Raw genomic sequence first — 26,912 nt, 5'->3', positions numbered from 1 at the left:
GGCTCAGAGGCTATAGGTTTCCCATCTTCTTAATAGAAACAAACTGAACTTTTAAGGGTAAAACAGACACTCAGCTGACCTCAGCTAAGCAGTTCTCTTCTGGATTCAGGTGTGACTCTTCTTCTTGAGAACTCTCCAGAGAGAATCCAGGTAGAAATTCTGTATATTTTTCTTTCTAGCCTTTTCCTAGTATCCAGTGTTCTTTGAATTATCACAGGGCTTATGACACCGAAGCCAAAAGGCCCATGTTCTAGCCTGTCATTTATAGTAACTTCTAGTCTCTTTATTATTGGTTCATATTATAAACCAAAAGCATACATGCTGTTTCATAATTAATGCATCTCACTTTCCATGATGCTAGCCAGAAAAAATTTCCATTAATGGATTTTTTTTCAGAGATGCATGAATAGTAGTCAAATGTGGCAGACAAGAAAGACTGGTGTTACTATTACTATTGTTATTGTGTGTATGTGTTTGCATGTGGTTTATGTATGTGTGGGCTCATGTGGGTATATGCACATGTATATAGGCCAGAGATTGTCAATGTCATGTTCTTCCTCTATATCCCCCCACCTTAGTTCTTTGGGACGCTGTAGTTGGAGTTTTATCCAGTCCCGCTGAAACCCAAGTAAACACACAGAGACTTATATTACTTATAAACTGTATGACCGTGGCAGGCTTCTTGCTATCTAGATCTTACATCTTAAATTAACCCATTTCTATTAATCTATAAGTTGCCACGTGGCTTGTGGCTTACCGGTACTTTACATCTTATTTCTCATGGTGGCAGCGGCTGGCAGTGTCTCCTGACTCAGCCTTCCACTTCCCAGAATTCTCCTCTCTCTTTGTCTCGCCTATCCTTCCTGCCTGGCTACTGGCCAGTCAGCACTTTATTTATTAACCAATCAGAGCAACACATTCACAGCATACAGATATCCACAGCAAGATGGGGTCTCTCAGTGAACCGAGAGCATACAAATTCTGCTAGTCTGGTTGGTTAGCAAGCCCTGGAGAATTCTCCTGTTTCTGCCTCCCCAGCTGTGGGATCGCAGACATGTGTCTCCACACACGTCTTTTCCCATAGATGCTGGGGATTCTAACATAGGTCTTCAAGCTTGTGTGGCAAGCACTTTCCTGGACTGAGCAATTTCCTCCATCTCACTTCTCATATTCCTGTTAACTATCTTTTGCTTATAGATCTAATTGTGAATAACCCTCAGTCTCTCTTTCTCTATAGCTTAGGTTTTTTCTTTTTTCCTAGGAACCATGTTTTGGGAAGGCAGTATGATATACATGTCCCTTGGCTTGGCAGAAGGGGGAAGGAGCCCAGTGCATTAGTAATGATATTGTGGTGAGAGACATTGTGGAGAGAGAATAATGGCCCACACATACCACTTGATTATTGTGAAGAATGGCAGGGTGAATGGACTTGCTGAGGTACCAGTGTTGCATGATTTGGAAAGATCCAGGTGATCTGAATATATGGCTCTTCTTCTGTGGTTTCATTGTTACTCAATCACAGGATGAAGATCGAAAAACAGACACAGGCTTAGAACACTGGCCCAGTGAGGCGGTAACCCTCACTTTGCTCACCTCTTGGTTCCAGAGGAAAGGTTTCTATTTTATTCACTGGAACTTCAGTCAGAAATATGGGAGATTTATATTCTTTTTTTTTTTTTTTTTAAAGTCAAATCCTGTGAGGAATTTAGATTCATTCCATTTATTTATCACCTACCACATTCCATTTCAATCTATCTTTTTATTTATTTATTTATTTATTTATTTATTTATTTATTTATTTATTTATTATGTATACAGCATGTATGACTGCAGGTCAGAAGAGGGCACCAGATCTCATTACAGATGGTTGTGAGCTACCATGTGGTTGCTGGGAATTGAACTCAGGACCTCTGAAAGAGCAGGCAGTGCTCTTAACCTCTGAGCCATCTCTCCAGCCAAGAGATTTATATTCTTAAAGAATTAATAAACTGAGAGTATATTTTCCTCTTCCAATTTTAGTTTCTTTTAGCTGTGATTGTAACTTAGTATTAAAGTTGATAAAATTCTAAGTACCCTGCAATCACTGTGAATACATACTTTTTGGTTATTAAATTATAATAATAACACAGAGTTATTTACCTCTTTAGAGAAGAGCTTTACCTCTTTAGAGAATCTCACCTGATGTTTATATCACTGTTGCTTTCTTTGTGTCAGATGCTAAACCTTGTTTTATATTATAACCACAAAGAGCTTCAAAGGGAAATCGTTTGAATATTGATTATTTTATGTAAATAAGATGTAGCTCTTTTCCTAGTGTGAGAGCAGTGGTGAGGAATGCAAGCTTGAAATGTGTAAGCACAGATACTCTCCAAATGCCTTCTGTGGGAAGCAGTGGTGTAGATGAATTTCTAAATGGTCTTACTAAATAAAAACACGGAGCCAAATATAGGGGTGAAAGCCTTAGAGAGATCAGGGAAATAGGGAAAGCCACCAGCCAACCTTACCTCACCAACTCTGCAGCTTCCAAATGCGAGCTACTTCCTGTCTACCCACGCCTTTATTGCCTTGCTGTTCTGCCATCTGATTTGCTCTCTGTCTAGCTACATCACTTCCTCTTCCTGGCCAGCTCTGTTACTTCCCATCCGTACAGGCCTCCAGAACTCTATGGTTGGTACTGGGATTAAAGGCATGTGCCACCATGCTTGGCTCTGTTCCCTAGTGTGGCCTTGAACACACAGAGACCCTGCCTGCTAAGTGATAGGATTAAGGGCATGTGGGACCACTGCCTGCCTTCTTTGTTTACTTAAAATGGCTTGCTGTTTCCTCTGATCTTCAGGCAAACTTTCTTTATTAAAGCACAGATAAAATACCAGCACACGGTGGATCTGGAGCAGAACTGCCACGGTGAGTCAGCTGTCTCCTCACACTTGTCACCGAGCGCTCACTGACTTGTTTAGTGACCTTGGCCCTCTTGGTCTGCCTGCATTTTTTGTTCCCGTCCTTGACAAGCTGCATTTCTTTCTACTCACTTGCTTCCCTGGACGTACTTTGGGAGATGGACACAACGTACATCCCAGTTAACAAAAAACACGTCCTAAGTCAGGAGTGAATGGAGACCACAGTCCATTGATACTTCTTTTTACCCTGTTATTCTTACCAAAAGAAACATTATGTCCCAAGTACATTTCCATGAAGTATTCTAGAATAGATGCTGGAAGTTCATTGCCATGTACGTATTCTCCTCCGTGTGGATTCCTTTAAATATGAAAGAACAGTTTTAGCAGGCTGGCAGCTTGGAAGCCCTTGCCTTATCAGCTAGCAAATGAGTCTTTTTTTTTTTTTTTTTTAAATCACATTTTATTGTCATTCTCAGTTTCTGGTGCCTCAGAATGCAAAATTATATGCTCAGCTGACCCTTTAATTAGCTCTCATTCTGTCTCACATGATTTATAGCCTGGTGGCTCACATGTAAGAATGATATATGATTTAATGAACTAGAAAAGCAAAATCGGTCCCTACTTGATTGTTTGGTACTTCCCTCTGGCTGGAGAATGGAACAGTTAGGAAGAGGACTTAGGGAAGCCACAGCTGCCGCCCCGCCCCCACGCCCCCCCCCCCCCCCCCATTCATTTATCCTCCCGAGGAGAGCAAGGCCCAGTTTGCTCTGGCTTGTGAGTTTTTGCAAATCTACTTTTTTGTTGTTGTTGTTGATAGCGCACGTAACATCGATCTAGGTTATCTTGAAATAATGGTTTATCGTCGTGAGCAATGCTGTTGATATAGGGCTCTTATTTTACACTTTGATTTTCTCGTTTTGAATACAAAACAGCGGCGGGAAGGCCATCCAGATTTCAACTTTGGGGTTCGCTGTGCTTTGCCAGGGCTGGTCCAGTAAGTCAGTGTTGGCAGAGTGTGTTAGGCGGTGGTGGAAGTGCTGGGTCCAGCGGTGGATGAGGTAGGCCCCTTCCTAGACGGTAGATAACAAATGATGATCTCCCTTTCTTTGAGTTGAGTTTGGAAGTTAGCCTTTTCATAGACCCTTATTGGTTAGCCCCGCTCCTAGCCCTCGTCCCCTCGCCCCCTCGTCCCCTCGCCCTGTCTCCACCGTTTAATCACTCAGCACTTGGTGCTCTCTTCTTGTGTCCATGTGTCCTGCTCTCCTTTCACTTACCTGTTCTTTAAGCGGGGCTGTGCGATGGTAGGCTGCCATATGCTCTTCACTCGCCCTTCCTCTGGGTTGGCTCTCCCCTTCACTCCCCTTTCCCCCATACTCCCATGCTCCTCCCTCTTGGAGCCTGTCTGCCCCCAGCATTCCACCTCAGCACTTCTGTTTACTTATAACCTACTAGCCTTTTCCCTTAGCACACCCCCTACAGGCGATTTTTCCGGTTTTCCACCCCCCCCACCCCACCTCCCACCCCACCCCCGCTCTAAGTTAAACACAGGAAACAAAAGCTCTGCAGTCTAGGTCCGCACATCTGACTCCTGCCATCTGCTGAGTGCTGTGGTGAGCAGCTTCCTGAGTTTGGTCACATGAGATACCCACGTGTGAGAGGAGCCATGCGGTATTGGTCCTCTTGTGATCAGCTTATTTCTCTTCCCACCGAGGCTCAAAGCCCATCCTTGTTGTCTGGGCAGAATTGCCAAGGCAGAAAAAGCCTTGCCAGTCCCCGGGAATAGAAACAGGAAGTGTGAGAGGCCGTCCCTAAGAACAGAGGATGGGCAGAGAGTGCAGCGCACTGGAGGCCACGGTGAAGGAGTGCCAGCAGCTGTCACAGTGGTTAAGAACTTCGCAAGGTTCTTAGCACCACACAGGAGCTGGGGTTCAGGGAACTCGGTTTCTGCCTTGTCCATTAGGTCTAGGAACCACTTACGTAATTCGGAACATAGAGTTCTGACACCGAAAGCTGATAAGGATGTCCTGTAGCCTCAAGTCCCCACCTTCTTCCTGCCCAGAGATGGATTTTTGAAGAACTATGAATAGATGGAAAAGTTGTGTACATTCGTCATGTGGGTTCACCGGTTGGTTGAAGGTTGCCATTTCTGGTTTATCACTGTTCTCTCTAGACACACATCTAGTTTTTGTTTTATGTTGCTATAACGTTTCAAAGTCGGTGGCAGACGTGACATTCTGCCCTTAAATACCTCAGCGTGTAACTGATCATGGGCAGGACCTTTTGACAATAAAAAGCTTTCATCTGTTATTCAGACTAATTCTTAATTTTCCAAATGGTTGTAATCATTGTCCTTTATTTATGGTCTTCTCTAATTGGAGTAAGGCAATGCCCCCTTTTGTTCATTAGGAGGTGGAACATTTTGAAGAGAATGGAACCAGTGAACTCCACTGTTCTGAAAAGTATCCTTACTTTTGTTCACCCCTGGTGTTTGTGTCATGAGTAGATTTCACTTTAAGTACATTTAACAAGACTGCCCCATGTGTTTTTGATATAAATATTATCAAGTGGCTCATGAGGTTATCTCATCTAACGTTCTTTTAAAACTGCATCTCTTGGTAAAGGCATATTTGCTACCTTTCTCCATTGGAAGGGTATCTTTTTCCCTTTGCAATCAATAAATAATCTATAGAGTTACTGTGAGACTGAATATCCTGTTTCCTGGTGGCCTTTCACCTACTGATGTTTAGCATCCACGTGCATTTGTCTCTTTAGGATCAGTTATTATAGTGATGATTTTGTAAAACGATGACTTGCTATTTGTCTTTTCCCATATATACTTAATAACTGAATTAAATTTGGGTAGGGAAAATGCCTTTCCCTATTCCTGCTTTAAAAATATCAGTATTCGCCGGGCGGTGGTGGTGGCGCACGCCTTTAATCCCAGCACTCGGGAGGCAGAGCCAGGCGGATCTCTGTGAGTTTGAGGCCAGCCTGGGCTACCAAGTGAGTTCCAGGAAAGGCGCAAAGCTACACAGAGAAACCCTGTCTCGAAAAACAAAAACAAAAAAAAAATCAGTATTCACTCACATTAAAAAAATAAATCCATCATGTGATTATTAACTCCTGTCATTTTAAATTCTGATGTTTGAAGTGTATGGCAATAAGAGCCTCTTGAGGTTGGGTTTCTAACAGTCGTTGAGCATTTCCTTCTCTCAACCCTGGTAGAGAAGGAGTTCAGGCTCACTGGACCTTCTCAGCCCCAAACCAGCAATCAGTGATCCCCTCCCCCGCAAAAAAGTCTTGTTTTAGTGCAAAGGGTTATTAGGAAACGAATATCTGGGAACTGGATGTGCTTATTCCTATTATGCCATTGTTTCAAGAATAAATGTGTTGTTAGTTTTAGAACTGCTCAGTAGACAGAGCCTCGAGATAGACACACAGGCACCCCCAACACATGTAGGATCACGAACCATGAGTTCTTCATGACACTTCTCATTGTATTCTGAGATTCTAGCATTGTTTCTCTCTATCCTGCTTTCTTCATGTGTGTCTCTTGTCTCCTACAGAGAACCCTGATTCTAACGTGAACGTATTAATATTTACTCATCATGGCTACAGTAACCTGTCTCCACAATTTTAGATTTGCTGCATCAGTACCAGTACCAACAACAAACTCAGGGAATTCAAGATCCCTTTGCTTGTCTCTTTGTCCTCATAATTTATTTCATTGAGAATGTGAAGTTATATATTATGTTCAGAATTACCTGCACTTTCTTTAACATAATTATGATATTTGATATATAATTAGATTTGTTTCTATTTGAATTAAATTTTAGTTTCTTTTATTTTTCTTATTTAAGTGTGTGTGTGTGTGTGTGTGTGTGTGTGTGTGTGTGTGTGTGTGTGTGTGTAGGCCAGTAGACAACCTTGGGTTTCATCCCTTAGGTACCATCCATCTTGTTTTCTTTCTTTTTTTTTCCTCCTGTATTCCTTCTTGTATATATCAAAACTCATACTGAACAATGAGTTCTGGGTTGCAAAAGAGGATTTATTGTTGCACCTGCCATCTTGTTTTTTTTTATACATAATCTCTTGTTAGGCTGAAGATCACTAAGTAGGGTGGGCTGGGTGTCCAGCAAACCCTAGAAACCTTCTTGTCTCAGCCTCGTTCTGGAATTACCAATCCTTGTTGCTCTGCATGGAGTCTTTCAGACCACCTCTGGGGACCAGACCTAGGACCTTCATGCTTGCCGTGCTGACACTTGACTGACTGAGCCATCTCCCCAGTCCTAAATATAACTTTAAACAGTTTGTAAAACCAACAGAGTTCAACTGTAAAAATGATAGGAAAGGATAAAATTAGTCGAGGATATAGCGGTACATTCCTGGAATTCCAGGACTCAAGAGGCTGAGGCAGGAGATTTGTCATGAGTTTTCGGCAGCTTGGGCTACATAGCAAACCTCAGGCAAGCTTGGTATAATGTGGTAGTTTGAATGAGATGCCCCCCACCCCAGTAATCTTGAACTTGATTACTTGGTCCCCAGCTGGTGGTGTAGCTTGGGTAGGTTTAAGATGTGTGGCCTTACTGGAGGAAGTATGTCACTGGAGGTGGGGTGGGCTTTGAGTTTTTGCTGTCTCTGTACTGCACTTGCAGTTCAAGATGTGAGCCCTCAGCTTCCTTCTCTTGCCACCACACCTCTGTTCTGCCACCGTGGACTCTAACCCTCTGGAACCATGAGCCCAAACAAATTTTTTCTCCTTTAAACTACCCTGGCCACGGTGCTTTATCACACAACAGAAAGGTAATGAATACATGTACATAGCAAGATTCTGTCTCAGAAAAATCAAAATAAGTAAATTAAAAGTATATTGAGTACTGCTAAATTTTAAAAATGCACATCATTTTTATCTTTAAACTGTAACGAGACAACGGTGTGTATATTAACATCAATGAATGATGCAGTTTTATCAAATGGCATAATGGGTAGTGGCATATTTACACAACTCTTAAAGGATATGCAAGAAGTAGTTATTGCTTAATTGTTAATCTTTTATACTAACTTCAGCAGAATATTATATCTTTTTGTTTGTTTGTTTGGGTTTTTTTTTTTTGTGTGTGTGTGTGTTTCTAATGTGTACTTTGCCTTAATTTGTGAGATCTGAAATTGCTTCCAAGAAAAATCAAGTGAGAGCCTTGTTTATATGATTTTTTTTGGTATATTCTGAAATAGTCAAAATATGGGCACACTGGGGAAACAAAAGATTTAGAGCTAAAAAATATGTTAATACTCAGCTGTGTCTGAGTAAATTAAAATTGCACAAAGTATCTGATTGCTTGACTATACCATGTGTGGGTCTAAATTTTCTCTGAATATTTTCTTTCTATATGAAGACTATCAGTGTTCAGTGTGGCATGCCAAAAGAAATAATAGGTTGTAAACATATTAGGAAAGTCTAAAATAACTTTTAAAATCTTTTATGTGATATGCTTATCTTTACTCCATACAGAGTAATTTCAGGAGAATAAAATGTTTCTTCATGAAAGTAATATCAGTAAAATTATTTTAACTCACAGGTTGGTTTGTTTATTCATGCAACAAAAATTAATCACATACTGTGCATTTGATTAGGCCTTGAATATTTTCCCTATAAGTGTGTCTCACTCTAATTCTTGTATGCTGTTATTATTGGTGTGGATTGTGATGATTATTATACCATAGACATTTGCAAGGGTAATTGAAGTTGTTAGCCTAAAGAACCATGTTGGCTGTGGTGCGTTGTCGTATGGTAAGGGTGTGGACTAGTAAGCTCTTAGAGATGAGGTGATGGGTTGTTTGTTCTTAGGCTTACTTTTCTAGTTTGGTAGGCCAAGGTGGGTTTGTTAATAGAAGCATGATGCTCAGTACGATTGCTTTTCTTTTCCTAAAATCTAACTTGGTTTTTAAATTTCTATTTACAATTTACTCTTGTCCAGATTCCATACGTAGTAATGATTTACTTTTGCATGCGGGCACTGACCCTGGGAGAGTGAAACTCTACTGTCATATAGCATGGTCTGAGTCATTTTAATTTAATTGCCTTCTTTCTAAATCCTGGAAGAGCCACATCAAGACTACATTTAAAGAGCACGATGCAAATTTTATAGCATATAGAGAACTTCAGGGAACATGCTGGGTGGGTGCCTAGTGCAGTGGGGGTACAAAGGACTAGGCAGAGGAGTGGGTGCATAGATGACAGAAGACTCCTTTGTAAACTGAGCAAAAACTCAGAGTTCATTTTTCACCTTGGGCCTTATTACCCAGAATCACCCAGGATGCTGAGTGGAGCTCACCTTCCGAAGATGGTCTGTTCTGATTGGTCTGCTGTTTGTCTGGAGGAAACTCATGCTGACATTTGGATGGTGCACGCAGGCAGTCTTGCCTACATCAAGATGAAACTCCACACCCTAGCATAATTTATTCATGCCTTATGCCCAAACTATTTTTCTGTCATACGAATTAATAATCTTCCAGGATCCAAATGCATGAATCAGAGAACTAGCAAGCATCTGAAGGTTTTGCTTTGTTAGCCTCTTCATGAGCCAATACATTGAGAACTTACGAGAGCGACATGCTTGTCGCAGGAGTGATAGAGCTTTGCTCTATAATCTTGGCTTCTCTGCTTTTTGGCCTCCTGATCTAGTGATGGGCCTCTTTGCCCACATACTTGCTTCTACTGGATTTCCCTCCTCTTCTTCCTCTTCCCCCTTCTCCCCCTTCCCCCTCTCTCTGAAAGAGAATTTGAGCAACCCAGGCTGTAAGAACACGGTTATCTGCTTGCACGGAAGCGTACTTTTGCAAAACAAGAGAGCATGCCTTCATTTCATGCAAGGGATCTGAGTCTATACAGATGGCACCATAGATAAGAGGGTAATTTAATCAATAAGCCCATTTTTTTCTGCATTATTTGCAATGACTCAGACTAGTAAATTTTAGAATCCCTGGGAGATGTTCGTGCAGATATAGTAGCTCTTCACTTTGTGAACTGGGCAGTAGCATTGTAAAGAGCACAGTGGGGTTGTCAGCCTGCTGCTAGTTAGTTACTGTACGAACTAGGAAAGGTTCTGTTTCTTTATGTACCATCCTCCCTGCCCCTCAGTTTCTCCCGTTGGAGACATCTTGGGATGGGGGTGATATCTGTGTTATAGCAGCTTGTGAACTGCTGATGTATGACGTCAGCTGAAGTCCATGGCTCACACGTGCAGGTGTACGTAAGTTCAGTGTTCACTCTGTTCACTTTCTTCTTCCCAAGATTGGAAACTAGTGACCTGTAACACGAATCTTAAAAGGTCTTATTAATTATGCACAGTTCATAGTTCACGTCTCCATAGTTCTGCCTTTTCCTGGATCATATAGCTGGGACCCTCCAGTATGTGTCTATTCAAACAGGATGCTTTCACCTAGTAATAAGGTTTAAGGGTCTTTGATGTCATTTTTGTGACTGAACAGTTCACTTCTTTTTGTCGTTGGGTAAAAGTTTATTGTCTGGCTTCATCACACTGTGTCACTCACTGAGGACAACTTGAAGGTAACAGTGTGTCACCTGGCTATCATCTGCTTCCAGCTGATCAGCAGTGCTGAAGAATAACTTGCTTGCAACCAAATTTAAAAAAAAATTATGAAGCTTCTCTAATTATTGTCATTTAGAACTTGTGTGGACATAGATTATTACTCATTTAGGTAAATACCCAGTAGCATGGTTGCTGGATTCCATGGCAAGGACATGTTTGGGTGTGTAAGAAACAGCCTTCCGTTCTCCAGAGTGGCTTATTTATACTTTCTCCATCAGTGAGAGCTCCATCAGTGAGAGCTCCATCAGTGAGAGCTCACTGTTACTGCCAGGGTGGTGTCAGTGTTTACACTCTGCAGATGCATTTTATGTGGTCTAGTCAATATGTAGTGGCAGCTCTTTGTTGTATTGGTTTTTATATCTCTCTTTTTTCTTTTAGATTTACTTATTTTGTATGTATGTTTTGCCTGTACGTATGTATGTATGTATGTATGTATGTATATCACATATGTGCCTGGTACCCAAAGTGGTCACTAGAAGGTGTTGGATCCCCTAGAACTGCAAATACAGATAGTTGTGAGCTGCCCTGTAGGTGCTGGGAACTGAGCCCAGATCCTCTGCAAGAGCAGCAAGTTCTCTTAAGCATTGAGCCATCTCTTCAGGCCCTAGGTTGCCTCTTTTGAACAGCATGATATTTAGCACAACACACCCCCCGTTGCCATCTGCATGTCTTCTTTGATGATGCGTCTATTCGTGTATCTTTCTCTTTTCCTAATTATTGAGATGTAGCAGTTCTTTGTATATTTTGGATTTGAGTTCATTATCAGACCAGTGTCTTGTATGTATTTCCCCTAGTCCCTGGACCATCCTTTTATTCTCTTAAGGTGTTTTCTCAACAGAAAGTTTAATTTGAGTGAAGTTCCTCCCCATCTGTTTTCTCTCTCACAGGCCATGTTTGTGATGCTGCGTGTGAAATCCAAATCCAAGGTCATCTAGCCTTTTCCAGCTGTTATCTCTTAGAAACTTTATAGTTTGGTGTTTTACATCCACATCCCCAATGAATTTTGAGTTAGTATTTTGTGAAAAGTCTAAGATAACTGTATAAACGATGCTTATTATGCTGTTGTCAGTTTACCTAATTTTTGCACTGTTGAATAAATTATCATTCCCAGAAACTTTAGCCACTGAAGACTTAGGAGAACACTTGAACTTTTCAGTAAACAAAGCCTCGTTCTGTGGAGACATGCTATGAGTTCATGGGATTCTTTGTCAGTGCAGCCTCCTCACATGTGGCGTTTTATGAATGATTGGGAAAGACTATGGGATGGCATGTGCTATTTAGAATTGTTTTTATTTCTTGACCAGAACCAAGATATCAGCAAAATGTTCCCATGGATACTGTTCAAAGGACTGCTCTTCCATGGCTTCTTCCTGTCTGCCAGCTTTTAGGCAACTGGTTTGAAAGAGTGTGGAAATGCAAAGCTTGGTCCTTTCCTTTTCTTTCTTTTTTTCTTCCTCCCTCTCCCCATCCTCTCCCTTCTTTCTTTTTAAACTGTGGTTCTTGGCTAACAAACCGTAACATCTGCTGACATTATTGATCCTAGGAATTAAAACGTGAGATGATCTCTGGAAATATTTCTAGGCACAGAGCCCAGGCAGCCCATAAAACCCATATATTTCAAATCATACGAGTTTTGTGAAATATCTTGAGCCGCCAGTTTCTGGTGCTTTGGTTATATAGGGGTGTCTACAGGCAAGGGCTCGAAGTGCCCCTTGAAATAATTTTTATTCCTCATACTCTCAAACTTTATGAAAGTGAAAAGCACATTTATTGTCTTTTTTTTTCCTCCAAATTCTTCCTTCATGATACAGCTTCCTTTGGCAGAAATGTAATAGCTTATGGTACGCTAGTTTGCTTTGTGTTGAACCAAATTATCTGAAAGATAAAATTGAGTAAAGGCTTAATTTGTTTTTAACTTAAGTTGGAATCTAAAAGTCAAGTGTAGCTGGAGTTTTTTTCTCTCCAGGTCTCACCAAACCCAGTCAGTCCGACAGCCCACTTATAAAATAAACACACAGACGTTTATATTATTTAAACTGTTTGGCCTAATGGCTCAGGCTTCTTGCTAACTGTTATTATAGCTTAAATTAATCCATTTCCATAAATCTATACCTTGCCCCGTGGCTCTGTGGCTTACCGGCATCTTCATATGCTGCTTGTCATGGCGGCGGCGTCTGGCAGTGACTCCTTCACTCCACCTTCCACTTCCCAGAATTTTCCTCTCCTTGTCCCACCTACTTCCTGCCTGGCCACTGGCCAATCAGTGTTTTATTTATACAGAACGATATCCACAGCAGTCAAGTCATATCAATAAGGGTTTTCCCAAATGAAGGCAATTATCCCTTAATTATGTGTAAAATGTATTGTGCTCATAGTGAAGGAATTATTAACCAAGTTAGTGATGAGCATGTGAATTTTGTGGGATTTTTTTTAATCTCCTGTGATTGTGGCTTTCCATACAGCCTCATCTTACATCTGCCCTCTGTTAGCAAGTATATTATTGGCATCCCAAAAAAATAAATTAGGAAGACTCAGCAATTTCTTTTTCATCTATATCTTTGTCCACTAAACATGAGGGCATCTAATAGTGTCATTCATAATAATTTCACCTGGAAAATATTTTATAATTTTATAAACACTTTATAATTTTTTGCAATAGTTTATAGGTGATTAAAAAATAAAGTGTGATATATGATAGAGTACTCTAAAGAAAAGTGAAGGAATATCACAGCTATGTATAGCAACATGAATAAAGCACACAAATGAATAAATACTGCATGCTTCTAGCTGGAGGCAGTTTAAACATAAACAAAACTCACCCATGATGTTAGAGGTGAGAGTTGTGGTTACCCTTGAGGATGGTCGTGATTCTAAAGGGCTTGTGGAATTTTCATAATGTGCCAGATAATCTTAATAAAAGCTATGTGGGGTATGTTCATTTTGTGGCACTTTGCTGACTCTTTACTGATGTGTGTGTGTGTGTGTGTGTGTGTGTGTGTGTGTGTGTGTGTGTGTGTGTGTGTTGCATTTCGAGAAAGAAAATGCTTGTGAACTCTGTAAAGAAGGTGTCAGTGTGTCTGCAGCAGTTACTCAGGATAAGGAAATGCGGGGCAGTTGAGTGTGAACCTGATACTAGTTTTTGAAATAATATTTTTTAAATAATACTTGGAATTATTCTTTACATTTTGTATTTGATAATACTTGAAATAAGTTGTTGTTTACATTTGTCTATGTATTCAGTACTAACCTCCCATCACTGGGGATGCACGTTCCTTCTCTTAACAATGGTATATGTGCTTCAATGAAAGGAGAGAATGAATGTTTAAGTTAGGAAAGGATGATCTCTAGCTACTTGCCGTTGCTTTCAGGAGGGAGCACTGATGTCTTGAGGCAGCATATAAGGACCACTGGACTTTCCTTGAGTCTGCCCCTCATACTTCAGCCCTGTGTTACATAGATTTTGTCCAGAATAGTCAGACACTTGGCACTCCGTGAACACTGTTTTCTACTACCTGGAACTCTTTTCTCTGGCTGTCATTTATGCCTTCCTTTTCTCTCATACTGGTACCATATTTATATATATTTTAAATACTATATTCCTCCTAATTTATAGCACAATATCTGGCATATGTGAGCTGTTGGATAATTGAAGGCAGCTTGAAGATCTTGCCTCTTATAATATACTATCACATTTTATCTCCTTAGATAATTAAATGTCTCTTTATTAACTTTGAAGATCACTAAGTGCACGGTGAGTTTTCAATTTGTTTTTGTGCTGTAGTACTTAGAACATGGTAGAAAACTATTAGGTTACTGAATGGGTGGACTATTTGAAGTTTCGAATTAAGGCATACTAGAACTCAACCAAAATTGTCTTTGATGTCTGTCTTGTAAAATGTGAGCTTCACATTTATCTTTCTTATTGCATTATTTATAGATGCAAAGGCAGTGTTTATTTTTAGAGTGTATTTTTGTGAGTAGGTGTGAGGCAGGGGGAGAAATTCAGGCAAGTTAAAGGGTTTTTTTTATTATTATGGATAATTTACAAAGCAGGAGTTTATATAGAATAAAAGGAAACAGAAACTGCCGGTTTTCGTTAGGTGTAGCTCCCGTGTGCCCCTGCATCCGGCTTTCGACGACAGCATTATCGCCTGCTCTGAGGCACCTCCTGGGAATGGCTTTGCTTCTCAGCTTGGCAGTCACTGGGATGTCTTGTCTCATAGAGATGGATGGGCCTTGAGTAATTGGTGTCTGTGTATTCTGGAAGGACTGAAGTCAGTCATCTAGTTCGAGCTGCAGTGGTTTATTTTGCTGTTAACTACTCTGTCCTCAACCTTTACCCCTGACCCTTGACCCCATCAGAGCTCTGCTTTGCTTTGTTATTGTATATCATTTGTGGCTTTATAGAAGCGGCACTGTCCGTCTTGGTTAGAAATACCTCTTCCCTTCTGAATACTTGAGGAAAACCTCATCGTTTGTCCACAAGACTGAACTGTCTTCTTGTTCAGCTCTTCCAACCCCCAAACTGTTATGTGTGAGTGGGGCAGCTAGTTTTCCCACTTCAATTTTGTTATTGTCAATTCCTGTCAGTTTTAGGCACTCATTTCCTGATCATGGGATACACACAGGTGAGTTTGAAAAGGGTCCCCAAACAGTGGCAGTAAGACCTGCAGAGCTGTGGGTGTTGGCATCAGGATACTGACTGAATTCCAGGATGGTGGGAGGAAGGAGAGGGAGGGATATCCTGAAGTGGTGGGTGGTGAAAGCCAGAGGTTCAGGAGGGCAGGGGACACTGTCAGTACTTTACCCTCCTACTTACTTGAGAATTAATTGGATCTGGGGGAAGCAGGCTTTGACAGTGTATCTGTATAAGGAGCCAGGAATTTCCATTCCAGAAGGGTCTGATGAGTCATCTTCAGGGAGTCACCTCCTTTAAAACATTATTCCTACTTGATTGATTGAGTAGAGAATGGTTAACTGATCTGAGCTTTGAGATAAATACTCAGGTACTTTAGAAAAGAAAAAAAGATGAAGTGTTTTTTGCAACTCATCTCTATACTGTCAGAGCAGCTTATTCCGTCACTCTTTGTTCTTTGGAAGGAAAAGGTTTTGATGAATAGTAACGTGCTTTACACAGTCAAGAAGTACTTTTAACCACAGGCCAAAACGGTCAAATGTTTATTCTTAGTCTGTGTTTAGGCAGGATAAATTTACGGTTTGTTTTTCTGTCACTTAAAAACAACAGAAAAGAGTGAGTAGATAGCTTCTGGGGACCAGGATGGCACTGTTTCTGTAAGCGGGGGATTAGGATTTGTCTGCCCTGCAGAGGACAGGCAGCATTTGTGCTAGACATAATCTGATCGTATTACAATTCAAGGCCGTTCGAGTCCATTCAGTGTCCAGTGACTGCAAATACCTCCTGGTCACTCATTGGTCCATGGAAGAGCATTAAGGGAAAAGATAATGATGAGTTTTAATCTAAATCCCTGAAGCACAACATCTGTGGCTTAACATGAGTTTTCTTTGAGACTTTGGACAAGATGCTACGTGCCTTCCAAATGAAAGATGGAACTCTATTTTCTTTACTTCACAAAAGAGGAACACCTAGTTAATTTCTTTGGACCTGAGCTTTCATAGCTCAGACTCTTCTAGAATATAATAGAGATACCTTGAACACCTTTGTGGGTTTTTTTTTAAATCTAAAAGCAGATTGGCCATGTACTGTATTGCCTGAAGCAGGGCTGGCTTGAGAGTTGGTGAGCATTCTTATGATACCCTAGGGACCAAAAGTCACAAGCCAGGAGCCTCCTGGCAGGCAAGTAGAGTACACATGGTTGCCTTACTTAATTGTCATATTTTTATCTGCTTAAAAATTCCATAGCATAATTACGAGGCCGGGTTTAAAATGTTATAGAACCAAAAGTTGTTTTGATGTGTGATTTAAAATGTAAGGCATATTAAAATGAAAAAGCAAAACCCAAATAATAATGAAAGGACAGGTTTGTGTTGTGGTCACAGTGAGCTTTCAAATGCCCACTGTGTTTATACATGAATCACAAATTTGATTTTCTTCTTATCTGGAAATCCCTGAATGTGTTGCTACTCTAGCAAGGATTCAATCGGCGTTCATTCCCTGTGCTTGTGTTTTACTAATGCCTTTATTCATATTGAATCTGTTCGGGGAGAATACTGTGACATTCTGCGTGGGATATTATAAAGACTGGAAAACAGAAGCACCAACTTGATAAATGTCAAAGATGGAGTTTTATAGCTAGCATATTTGGTTAACTATCCAAATCCTTCTTTTCAAAATAATTACTCCCCATTTTCTCACCATGCAAGCTGAGTAACAGAGACTTCTTCACCTGCTAAAGGGCCCCTGCATCGCTGATAGTCATCCCATGCTCCGTCCTTTTAGTTACTGGGGTAGGAAGCAGTTCTCCCATGGATAGCAACAGAAACTGTCGCCTCAGAGGTGCTTAGACGCTCGCAAAGGTTTTCTAAAAGCCTCCGTGTGGATACAACACCTAGGCTCAGAAGGCTGGTGTATAGGCAGCCATAGTGGCAGTCCCGAGACGCCAAAGGTAGCCAGACGGCCACGAAGTCTCCGGTTACCTGAAACAACACATTTCCTTTATTGCCTGAACCTTTGAGTTGGTGTTTTAGTTAGTTTGCAACCAAAGACCCTTCAGCTAGTACAATATTTGCAAATAATTGAACATCACTTGATTTGCAAATATTTGAAAGCCTTTGCTTAAAGATCCCTTTCCCCTGTGGTAGGTAAGTACAGAAAAGTGCACATGATAGTAAATCCCTGTGGGAAGCCCCTCTGCTTTGGAACTAACTGAATAGACGTTCACTGGCATGTACAGAGTTTACGAATGGAGGAGCGCTGGAGTGGCCTCATCAAACTAGCTGAATGACAGTTTTACTTATGACTTGGTTAGAATCCAGTGATTTTTGTTATGAAGAAGAAAATAGTATGCTCTTCAGTGACTGGTAGCAAGGGTTAAGGTCTGAGTATTGGGTGAAGGAGACAGGAGGAACAGTAAGATATACAGAAAGGAGAAGTAGAAAAAGAAACAAAAGATCTCTTCAGTAAGTAGATCTCGGTGCATGAAGAAACAATGGGAACAGATGGGATGGGGTGGTAAGAGGCTTACTGATTTGGTGAACCCAATTTTGACAGAAAGTCGAGGAGTCAAAAATGAGCTTAGTCTGGTGGCTCTGGCTGACCCGGCAGAGACAGATATGAAATTAAGCTTGGCTAGCCACAGCAAGCATCCTTATCATTCTCTGTAATTAAGAATTTACCTGTCTGTGAGCTTTGCTGTGTGGATCTGTCATAAAGCACCATGGTTTGGTGCGGTATTCTGTGGTGATGGAATTGGATGGATGCACACGCAGCCGAGGGGCTCGTCTCATTCTCCTCTCACTTAACGACATCGAGGTTAGTCAGCCGCAGCGCTCTGTAGCTGTGTTTTCCAGCACAAAGTTACCTTTTGATTCTCTAGGCACCCGAGTGCCTGGATGTTACACTTCTTCCCTCCTCCAAATGATAGACCCATCAAAGGAGAACATTTTCCAAACTTGGGCTGAAATTGGCTTTCCCCCCCGCTCCCTTAAAACATCCAAAGTTATATAATTAAAAGGAAGTTTCGTAACCTCAAAACTGTATTTTCAGAAAATTTTGCAAAGAGCCCAGGACTGGTATGGTGCTCTCTAAGTAATTGATGGCTTGTTTTTATAAGCCGAGAATCCTGTTTTTATGTGTTCATTTTTTATACGTAAAAGAATAATCCTTAAGACCAGAAAAGATGTGCAATAATGACATTGAGGTTTACTGATCTGGGATCTTCATCCTCTCATGTACGGAGCGCCATCTAGACTCACGGTGTTTCCTCTCTTTATGCCTATGGTATCTGCATGATAACTGGAGTTGCAGATTCAAATCAGAAGGCAAGAGAAGGCCTTTCCTTAGGGTTGCTGTGTAGAGATGACATTCGAGTGCAGTGGTCTTTCCAGGGCAGACAGGGTACCTTCTGTGCACGCAAGGACTTCGCTAAACTGTCTTGACACGGCGGCCTATGTAAGTGCTGCTTCTAATAATCAGAGTTTTACTGAATCAGAAAAGATTTTTACCATTTTCATCATTATTACCTCCATGTAATTTTCAACAGTTAAGTTGAAACCAAATGAGGTGGATAGGTCTGTGGCCCCTTGTAAAAACTAGTTGCTAGTGAAGTGATATACTATGTGATACTAAATTCAGGACTCTAAACAGCAGAAGCCTCTTACACTAGGAAGATGCGTGGTTAACAGGGACAGTGACCATCGTCTTTGAATATGAAAGCTGGGAAAGGGGACAAAGCCCATTACCTACCGTTTCCCATGGCCCTGGTAAACTACTGTGCTCAGTGGAATTTCATTTAATTTATTACTTCAGTATAGTATTCATTTTAGGAATCTATTATGTAGGAAATTACTTTCTTTCATGGAAAGCCAAGACTTTAAATTGCTTAAATAATAAGAATTCTGCAAGGCTCCTTTGGAGGTGACCATTTTCCTCAAAAGGAGGAACATAATGAACTTCTTTCTTTTTTAACAAGAGACTTTCGGTATGAAATGTGCCACACTGAATTTTAAGCATATGTAATTGCTAAAAGTTATCTTAATGGTGTGTCTCTGGATGCTATAGAAGTGCTTATTTTTCCTTGCATTCTATTTTGTCACGTTAGTGAAACTCAATTATGAAGTATAAAATTTCATTAACATAATAAGAATTAAGATGTATTCCTTGTAGGCCTCTGTTCAAAGTGTATTATTAGTCACTTTCTGTGAGAACTATAGTCAAGATGGCATTGGGAACACTAGTATGTCAGACAAGTAACAAGGGGGCAATGATGTAGTCAGTCTTGGACCAACTTCTTCTTGACCAACTGGCAATATGAGGAATAGTTCTCTCTCTGTCTCTGTCTCTCTCCATCATCTATCTATCTATCTATGTATCTACCTACCTACCTACCTACTAAGGAAATAAAGCATAGACCTAACTGAACTCTAAGCTGGAATTCTCCTCCCTGAAGTGCCTGCCCTCTTCTCATCCTAATCCCCTCATTCATTCATTGGTAGAGCACATTTAAAATGAATAACATGAAGATTCCTGATATTAAAGAGCTTTAAAGATTTTCAATTACAAGAGCCTTTCTTAGAGTCCCCAAAGCATCCCACTTGTGATTGCTACTTAAGAGGTGGTGTCAGCAGATGAGAAGAGAGGAGGGAGTGACAAAGAGTCCAGCTGTCGGCGTTTGTATTCCCTGTGTCCTGTGTTGACAGTTGGGAATTGGTCTGCTGGCCAGCTGTAGTATGACTTGAAGACTCTATAAAAGCAGTCATTCTTGAAGCCATACTTTGGGTAGCAAAAGGGGAAAAGAAAAATAACATGTTTGTAGAAAACAATTGCCCCAAAGTTCTATTCAGCATCTTGTATTAAGTTAAATATGTTAAATAGAAATATTTGCATTTAGAATAGAAATGCAGAAAGAGCAGTAACCAGGGACTTGCTGGCAGTTAATGACATCATCGGACCCTCCATTCTCAACACCCCTTTTCCCGATTTACATGTCACACCTCATATGAAGCATCTACCTACCAGGCATGCTTTTTATAAAAACTGTGAGTTCCTTTTACAATAAACAGACCACTGAGATTAAAAATATAGTTGCAGATGTCTAAGAAGATACTTAAAGAACAGAGTTGTATGTCAAAATTATATACTACATAAAAATTGTACTTTTAGGTATTTATAATGCTAAGTGATCTTATGACTTAGAGCTGGTGAGGTGGCTCAGTGGGTAACGGTCCCTGCGGCCAAGCGTGCTATCCTGAGTTTTTCCCCCTGGATCTGCATGGTGGAGGGCGCGAACTGACTTTCATGAGTTGTCCTCTGACCTCCACATGAGTGCCATTGCATGCACCTGCCTTTACCTGCCCCGCCCTCCAATAAATAAATGAATGTAATTTTAAAACTACAAAATAGATAGACAAAGGAGTGTTTCAATAAAATTCCACTAATTTGGGTGCTGTTGACTGTTGTGTATCTTTCTCCAATCTATCAGACAAGGACAGGCCAAAAGACCATAGAAGCTAAAAGCCATCAGCCAGCATTCATGTCCAAGGGCTGAGCATCAAGTGGTGCTTCCTCCACCTCTCCTGGGTTTTGTCTTCTTGGGAGCTTCAAACTCGGCTATCCACAAGGAGCAGTTTGGTCTTAGAAGGAACAAAAAAGTCCCAGCCAGAGTTATGGAACCCAGATGAGGTGCCAGCCCCACCCCCAACTCCAGTGAGGTCACAGGAAATGAAAGCATCATGGTGATAGGTGCATGGATGATGTGGTTGAACAGAAGATGGAGTGAAGAGGGTCTGTGTTCCAGGTCCATGAAGAATCCAGGGTCTGCCACTAGTATGGAGAGCATGAGTGCAGCTACTGCCTTGGGCATGTCCTTGGTTTCCGGTTAGCACCAGCTCACTGGTGACCACAGCAGACAGAAAGCCATCAGCCAGCTTCCAGTTTGTTGAATTTCCTGGTGTTTTTGTAAGACCAAAACCAAAAGAGAGCATGAGCTGATGAGCACTGTTGGCAAGTGGATACCCAGAGATAGTCTTTGAGAAATAAAGCAATTAGGCTGTAGGTGTAGGCTTAATTCTGTGCATTTGTAAACATGCCTATATTTATAAACATGTGTGAGCTTCTGGGAGGAAACACAGGGAAATAATACTGAGTTCAAGAAAGACACTACCTATGTTTCTTTCTATCCATGAAGAAGCTTTCGCAGGTACGACTGTGAGGGGGCAGTTCCTATGAATAGAGTTGATGTTTCTTAGGGTTCATAATACAATTAGCATTAGAGCCAGTACTTAGGATGAGAACCTTCCCATCTCTGAGAGCTAGTCTTCATCGTCGATTGGATTGAATTTAGAATCCTTGCGGCACTTCTGAGGTTCACCATCAGGCATGTCTGTTAGAATGCTTCCAGAGATGAGCTAAGTGAAGAAGACCCACCCTGATTGCGGGCAGCACCTTCTGTAGGCTGAGGGCCTCCATACTGCAAGAGAGCGAAAAGGTAGTGCTAGTTGTCCCTGTCTCTGCTTTCTGATTGGCCAAGAGGTGATTGTCCTCTACCACATACTCTGCCATCATGATGTGCAAGTAAATGACCATGGACTGAGCTCTATGAAACCCTAAGTCAAAACAAATCCCTCTTCTTTTTATGTTGTTTCCATCAGGTATTTTTCAGCAGTAAGAATAGCTAAAACATCATCGTTTCCTTTAAGAATTCAGATAGTAAGGGGCTCTCATGTGATATGTCTCTCGTGCTCAGTTCTGGAGAACAAGACACAATGAACTGACCCCGAGGGGTACTTAGAAACTGAAATAAGATGGTGATCTACACACCATGTCAATGTTTCACTGCACTTGGTTGTAACGGTTCAAGCACTTCTGGCAACAGTGTGTTTTATGTTCATGTGTAACACATACTGTCAAGAGATTTAGCCATAATTAGTAAAAAATTACTTCAGTTGAACTTGAATTTAAAATGAAATGTTTAATCAATATGCAGTGATCAATTGTACTACTGATTTAAAGAGCCATTTGGTGAGGGAGAATAATTATAGCAGGTCATTTCAAGCTGAAAGAAAAAAAAAATCTTGCTTTCATATGAAGTGGTACCGTTTGGCAGTCGACTGAAGTCCAGGCCTGGTAAACTAAATGTTTTTGGTGCATTCTTCACATGTAATTTATATTTGATGTTTTTATGACATACAGTGGAACCTCACGTAGGAAAGGCTGGTTTTAGTAAGCTGTACTGTCATAATTTTTAGAAATCTCTTTCAATGCATAGAAGCTATCAAGTTGGAAGGCTCCCTGGTTGTTCCTAATACACATGGCTGGAGTCACACAGGCACTCATTTAATGGGCACACCCATGCATGGTCTTCTGTCTTACCCATACATGCTTGCCTGTTCAAGCTGACACAAGTGATTCTCTCAATCAAGTCAAAGCATAAGGCGTAAAAATGTTTGTGGCCCACAATGCACATGCATACTTTCTCATGTACACACACATACACACACTTAAGGTAACATGCACATAGCCATATAGGCATACACACAACCAGTTATTCAAACCTACCCCTGTGGATCCATTCAGATTATCACACACAATATGCTAAAACACACACATACACACACACACCCAGCTACACACTAATGCCCAGCCACACAGTAAAGTGAAGGTTCTTTCTCCCTTTTCACTGTTTTATAATTGAGTTCTTATTTCTTTTGTTTTGGTCTTGGACTTAGAAGTAGATCGTTCAAACCGGTTACTTCATACAATTGTATTTGGAATGAGACTGATGGTCATGGTACTGCCTTATTTTTATCATGTTCTTATCTTTATGAACCCATCCTTTCATAACACATGAAACTGAATGCTGAGGAAGTTAAGCAAGTAGATGAGAAAATTACTTTTCATCATATTTGTGAGGCTACAGGGTTAGAGGAAAGTTTGGCAGAGACTGTCAGGGGAGATTTGAAAACCATTTCTCTCTTTGCTTTGTCATAATGCAGATGGTGTTGTTGTGTAACGGTGAACTACTTTTTGGTATTTGCATCCAGTGGTTATCACTGGTTGGTTTGAAAAGCATGTGTGGCTGGAGAGGCAGCTCAGCAGGTAATAGCATGCACTGCTCTCACAGAGGACCTGAGTCAGGTTCCCAGCGATGCTGACTCATGACAGCCTGTTATGCCAGCTTTAGGAGGTCCAATGCCATCTTCTTGCCTCTGTGGGTACCACATACACTTTCACACCCCCCCCACATATATACACATAATTAAAAATAAAATATTAAAAAAATAGCATGTAACAAGGCAGTAATGTGTGCCTTCGAATCTCAGTGTGAGACTGAAGCCAAAGGTTAGTTGTTGGCTGCTCTTATGAAATTGAGATCTGTCTCATTTATGAATGTATAGTGACAAAGGTGTGTCATTCTGCTTTCAGCAGAGCTGGAATGCCCACTGCTGTTTACAGTGAAAACTCGGGAAAGCACCATATGGGACACATCGTGTGCCAAACTTGTTCAAGAGAGTCTGGAGACCACTCTTCTGGGATATTGTTACTAATGAACAAAGGGGAGGAAATAGTTCATAAATCACAGTCCACTGGTGCATTGATTGTAAAAAACATCAGCCAAGTGAGGGAATGGCGGTTAGAACACAGCCTGTTACAGCCTGGAAGGAGCGGCAGTATTCCTGAAGGTCATGTTGTGCGGTCCCTTCCTTAACCTTCCTAGTTGGATGGAGAAAATAGGCAAAGACCGACCTTCTATTTGAAGGAGCTTCTGTTAGTTGTTGTCTTCAGAGAAAGTGTTTCTGTCCCATATGGAGATCTGAGTGGAAGCCTTGCCTCTGTCCTGTTGGCAGGGCTCCATATTATGCCTGGCATGAGGACATCGGCTCTCATTCTGAGGAGAAGCAGCAGAAACACTGAGATGATCCGCCCTACCCATTTTAAAGACTTAGTCAGGTTACTATGGAGGGAATAGACTGTGAGGGATAGAACTGATGGAAAAGCTCTCTTGGAGGACCAGGCTGTTCTAAAGAGTAGCTAGAAGTAGCCTGGGGGTGATGAGGAGTGGTTAGGTCCCGCAACATCTTGAAAATGGGATAAGTAAAAACATGCAGTTCCATTCGTAATAGGCAAGTCCAGAGACCTGTGAATGATGACTCCACCGCTGTTCAGTTGAATATCCAGATGGATGGATTTACCTGTTAGTTTTGTTTTGATTTGGGGATGAAGAACATGGGGGTTTCCTTGTGGAACATTTGATAATAATTAAGGTGGAATGACAAGCTCCTTATGAGTCCAGAGTGAGACTGCATGCAGGCCTGAGTGTGCACACACACACTTGCACGTATGTGTAGTTTATAAATTGTCAGTGTGTTTAAAGTCAAGAGCCTGGATGAGCTTTCAGAGTCTGCACTTTGGAGGACGTTGCAGCTTACAGTCGGGCATAAAGGGCACTAATGAGGGGTGTGAGGTGGGTACAGTAGAAGTACTGAGGGTAATAGTGCTCCAGAAACAAGTTATGCTGTTCACAGCAGAGAGTCATTTCTAGTGTGTCGTAGACTGATAAAATAGCAAATAATATTAAGCCTGGCAATTGGCTACTGGATCCCCAAATACAGAAGACATTAATGTTTGAGTAATTTGGGGTGAATAGAAAAATCTAAATCAGTGAATCAAGTAAATGACAAAGGGCATGACATAGCTTTGTTAATAGAATTGTTTTGTGGTAAATAGGATAATTGCATCTGATTTCCCAAACTGAATGTGTGTGTATGCATGTGTATATGCATCTGTGTGTGTTTGTGTCTATGTGCACTTGTGTGTAGGTGCACATGCATTTGGAGGTCAGAGGATAAGCTCGGGTGTCATTCCTCAGGAGGTAGCCCCTTTGATTTATGAGACAGGACCTCTCACTTTGGCTCAAATTCTCCCAGTAGGCCAAACTGACTGGCCAGGGACCCCAAGGGGTTTTCCTGTCTTTGCCTCTGCAGTAGGGGCTTCTAAGTGTGTTCCCCTAAGCCTGGCACTTAACATACCTAGCTATCTCCCTCCCTAGCCCATGATTTCATAATTTTATGAAATTCATATTTAGGAAAACAATTAGAACAAATTACCTTCAGCATTTTTAATTAACCCACCTTCCATTTCCCTCTTAATCACTCTTCTCAAGTTCTCTGATCATCTGTGCTCCCTTTGGTACCAGCTGATGAGCCTGCCTCATGGTGAAGGCTGGAGAGGTGGACACCTGTGAGTTCAAGTGTTCTGTTCTTGTACCTGTGTCTCAGCCTGCCTGTATTCATCTCCACTCTGTACCATCTTCTTGCAAGTACCAAAGGGATGATGGCCTTCTCTTGCAGTTCTCTATACTTGCTCTGAGACTAGCTCATCCCCTAAGTGACACTGTGACATCCACTGTTATGCTCTCAAGCTTGCATGCACCCTGCTTCTTCATGTGCTCATAAACATATTTGTCATAGTTTTCCCATCTTAACTGTCATAGGCAGTTCTCAAGTTTGTATTCCCATCTAACTAGATTGAAACAGTAGTGACACATGGCAAAGCATTTTGGAAGGAAATGAAGAATGAGGAATATGGTGACTACTTATGATCTGACTTCTCAGAGATGATCATTATCCGTGTTTACTCTCAGCTGTTTCTCTATGTCTTTCTGATAAAAATCCAAGTATATTTTGAGTTTTAAAATTGTCCCCTTTATTCATCTAATATCATGTTGTGATACTTTCCACATACCACTGGACAGTTTTGAAAATAACTACTTTGATAGCTAGACCATGGGACACTGTGTTTGTGCTATGATTTATATGTTCATTACTTTATTGGATTTTTCTACCTAGTTTCTATTTTTTGATATAAATAAAACTAGAGTGAATATCTTTGTACATAAATCTTTTACTATATTTAAGATTATTTTCCAGCCCATAGCAGAAGGATATTGCTGAGTCAGGGGCTCTGTATGATTTCATGACTCTTGTTAGATACTGCCAGATTGTTTTTTTTTCTTCTTTTCTTTCTTAAAACGATTCTGCCAATTTTCTATGCCTGCTGGGAAGTGTATTCTCAGATTCCGTTCAGTGTTCTTCTTAAACATTGAGGACTTCTTAAAGCATTGGTTTTGAAATCCTCTTTGCTAATTGGACAGTTTAATAAATGTCACTTAAACACACTTGGCTACTAAAAGATGCAAATCTTTGCTTTAGCCGTCTATTTTCATCTCTAATGAATTTTCCCTTCATGTCCTTTAGCCATCTTCCTTGTCCCCCACTGAAACGGAACGTTCTTACAGCTTTTGCTGACTTGCTATCTGTTGTCAGCCATTTGTCTGTAGTACTTAGTATTTTTTTTTTTTTTTTTTTTTGTAATTTGTGGCCCATTACTTTTATGCTTCTTAAAAGTCTTAGGTAATCAAATGAACAGTTTAAAATTAAATTAGTGGCAGAATCGTAAGCCCCCAAACAGGCTGAACCAGACATACAGAATTGGTATGTGATGAAGGTAAATAATACAATGGAAGCAAAGACTCAAATTTGGGGACACTATTAGGATTATATTTCATACCTAGTTTCTTAAAACTATTGGTCGCTTTCCTTGTTGCTGGGACAGAAAACCTGACAGAAACAGTTTAAAGGAAGAATTATTTATCATGGCTCACCTGCTTTCCTAGGGCTCAGTCCAGGGTTGCTTGGGCCACAGGGTTTGGAAAGAACATCATGTGGTAGAAGCACGTGGAAGAGAAGTGTTCGGCTCATGATAGACAAG

At 40.9% G+C, this 26,912-nt stretch overlaps 1 protein-coding gene and 1 pseudogene across 4 annotated transcripts in view; one reads left to right on the top strand and one right to left on the bottom strand.

Moving 5' to 3' along the window:
- The window catches only part of Znf385b (zinc finger protein 385B), a 407,065-nt gene that overhangs the window by 25,525 nt on the left and 354,628 nt on the right, over positions 1-26,912 (top strand). The window lies entirely within an intron of this gene.
- Positions 6,881-6,962, bottom strand: LOC128102758 (uncharacterized; annotated as a pseudogene).

Source organism: Peromyscus californicus, unplaced genomic scaffold, assembly GCF_007827085.1.
Source record: "Peromyscus californicus insignis strain IS unplaced genomic scaffold, ASM782708v3 Scaffold_7__1_contigs__length_154581171, whole genome shotgun sequence".
Taxonomy (NCBI): Eukaryota; Metazoa; Chordata; class Mammalia; order Rodentia; family Cricetidae; genus Peromyscus; species Peromyscus californicus.
This window is presented reverse-complemented; position numbering and strand designations above follow the sequence as displayed.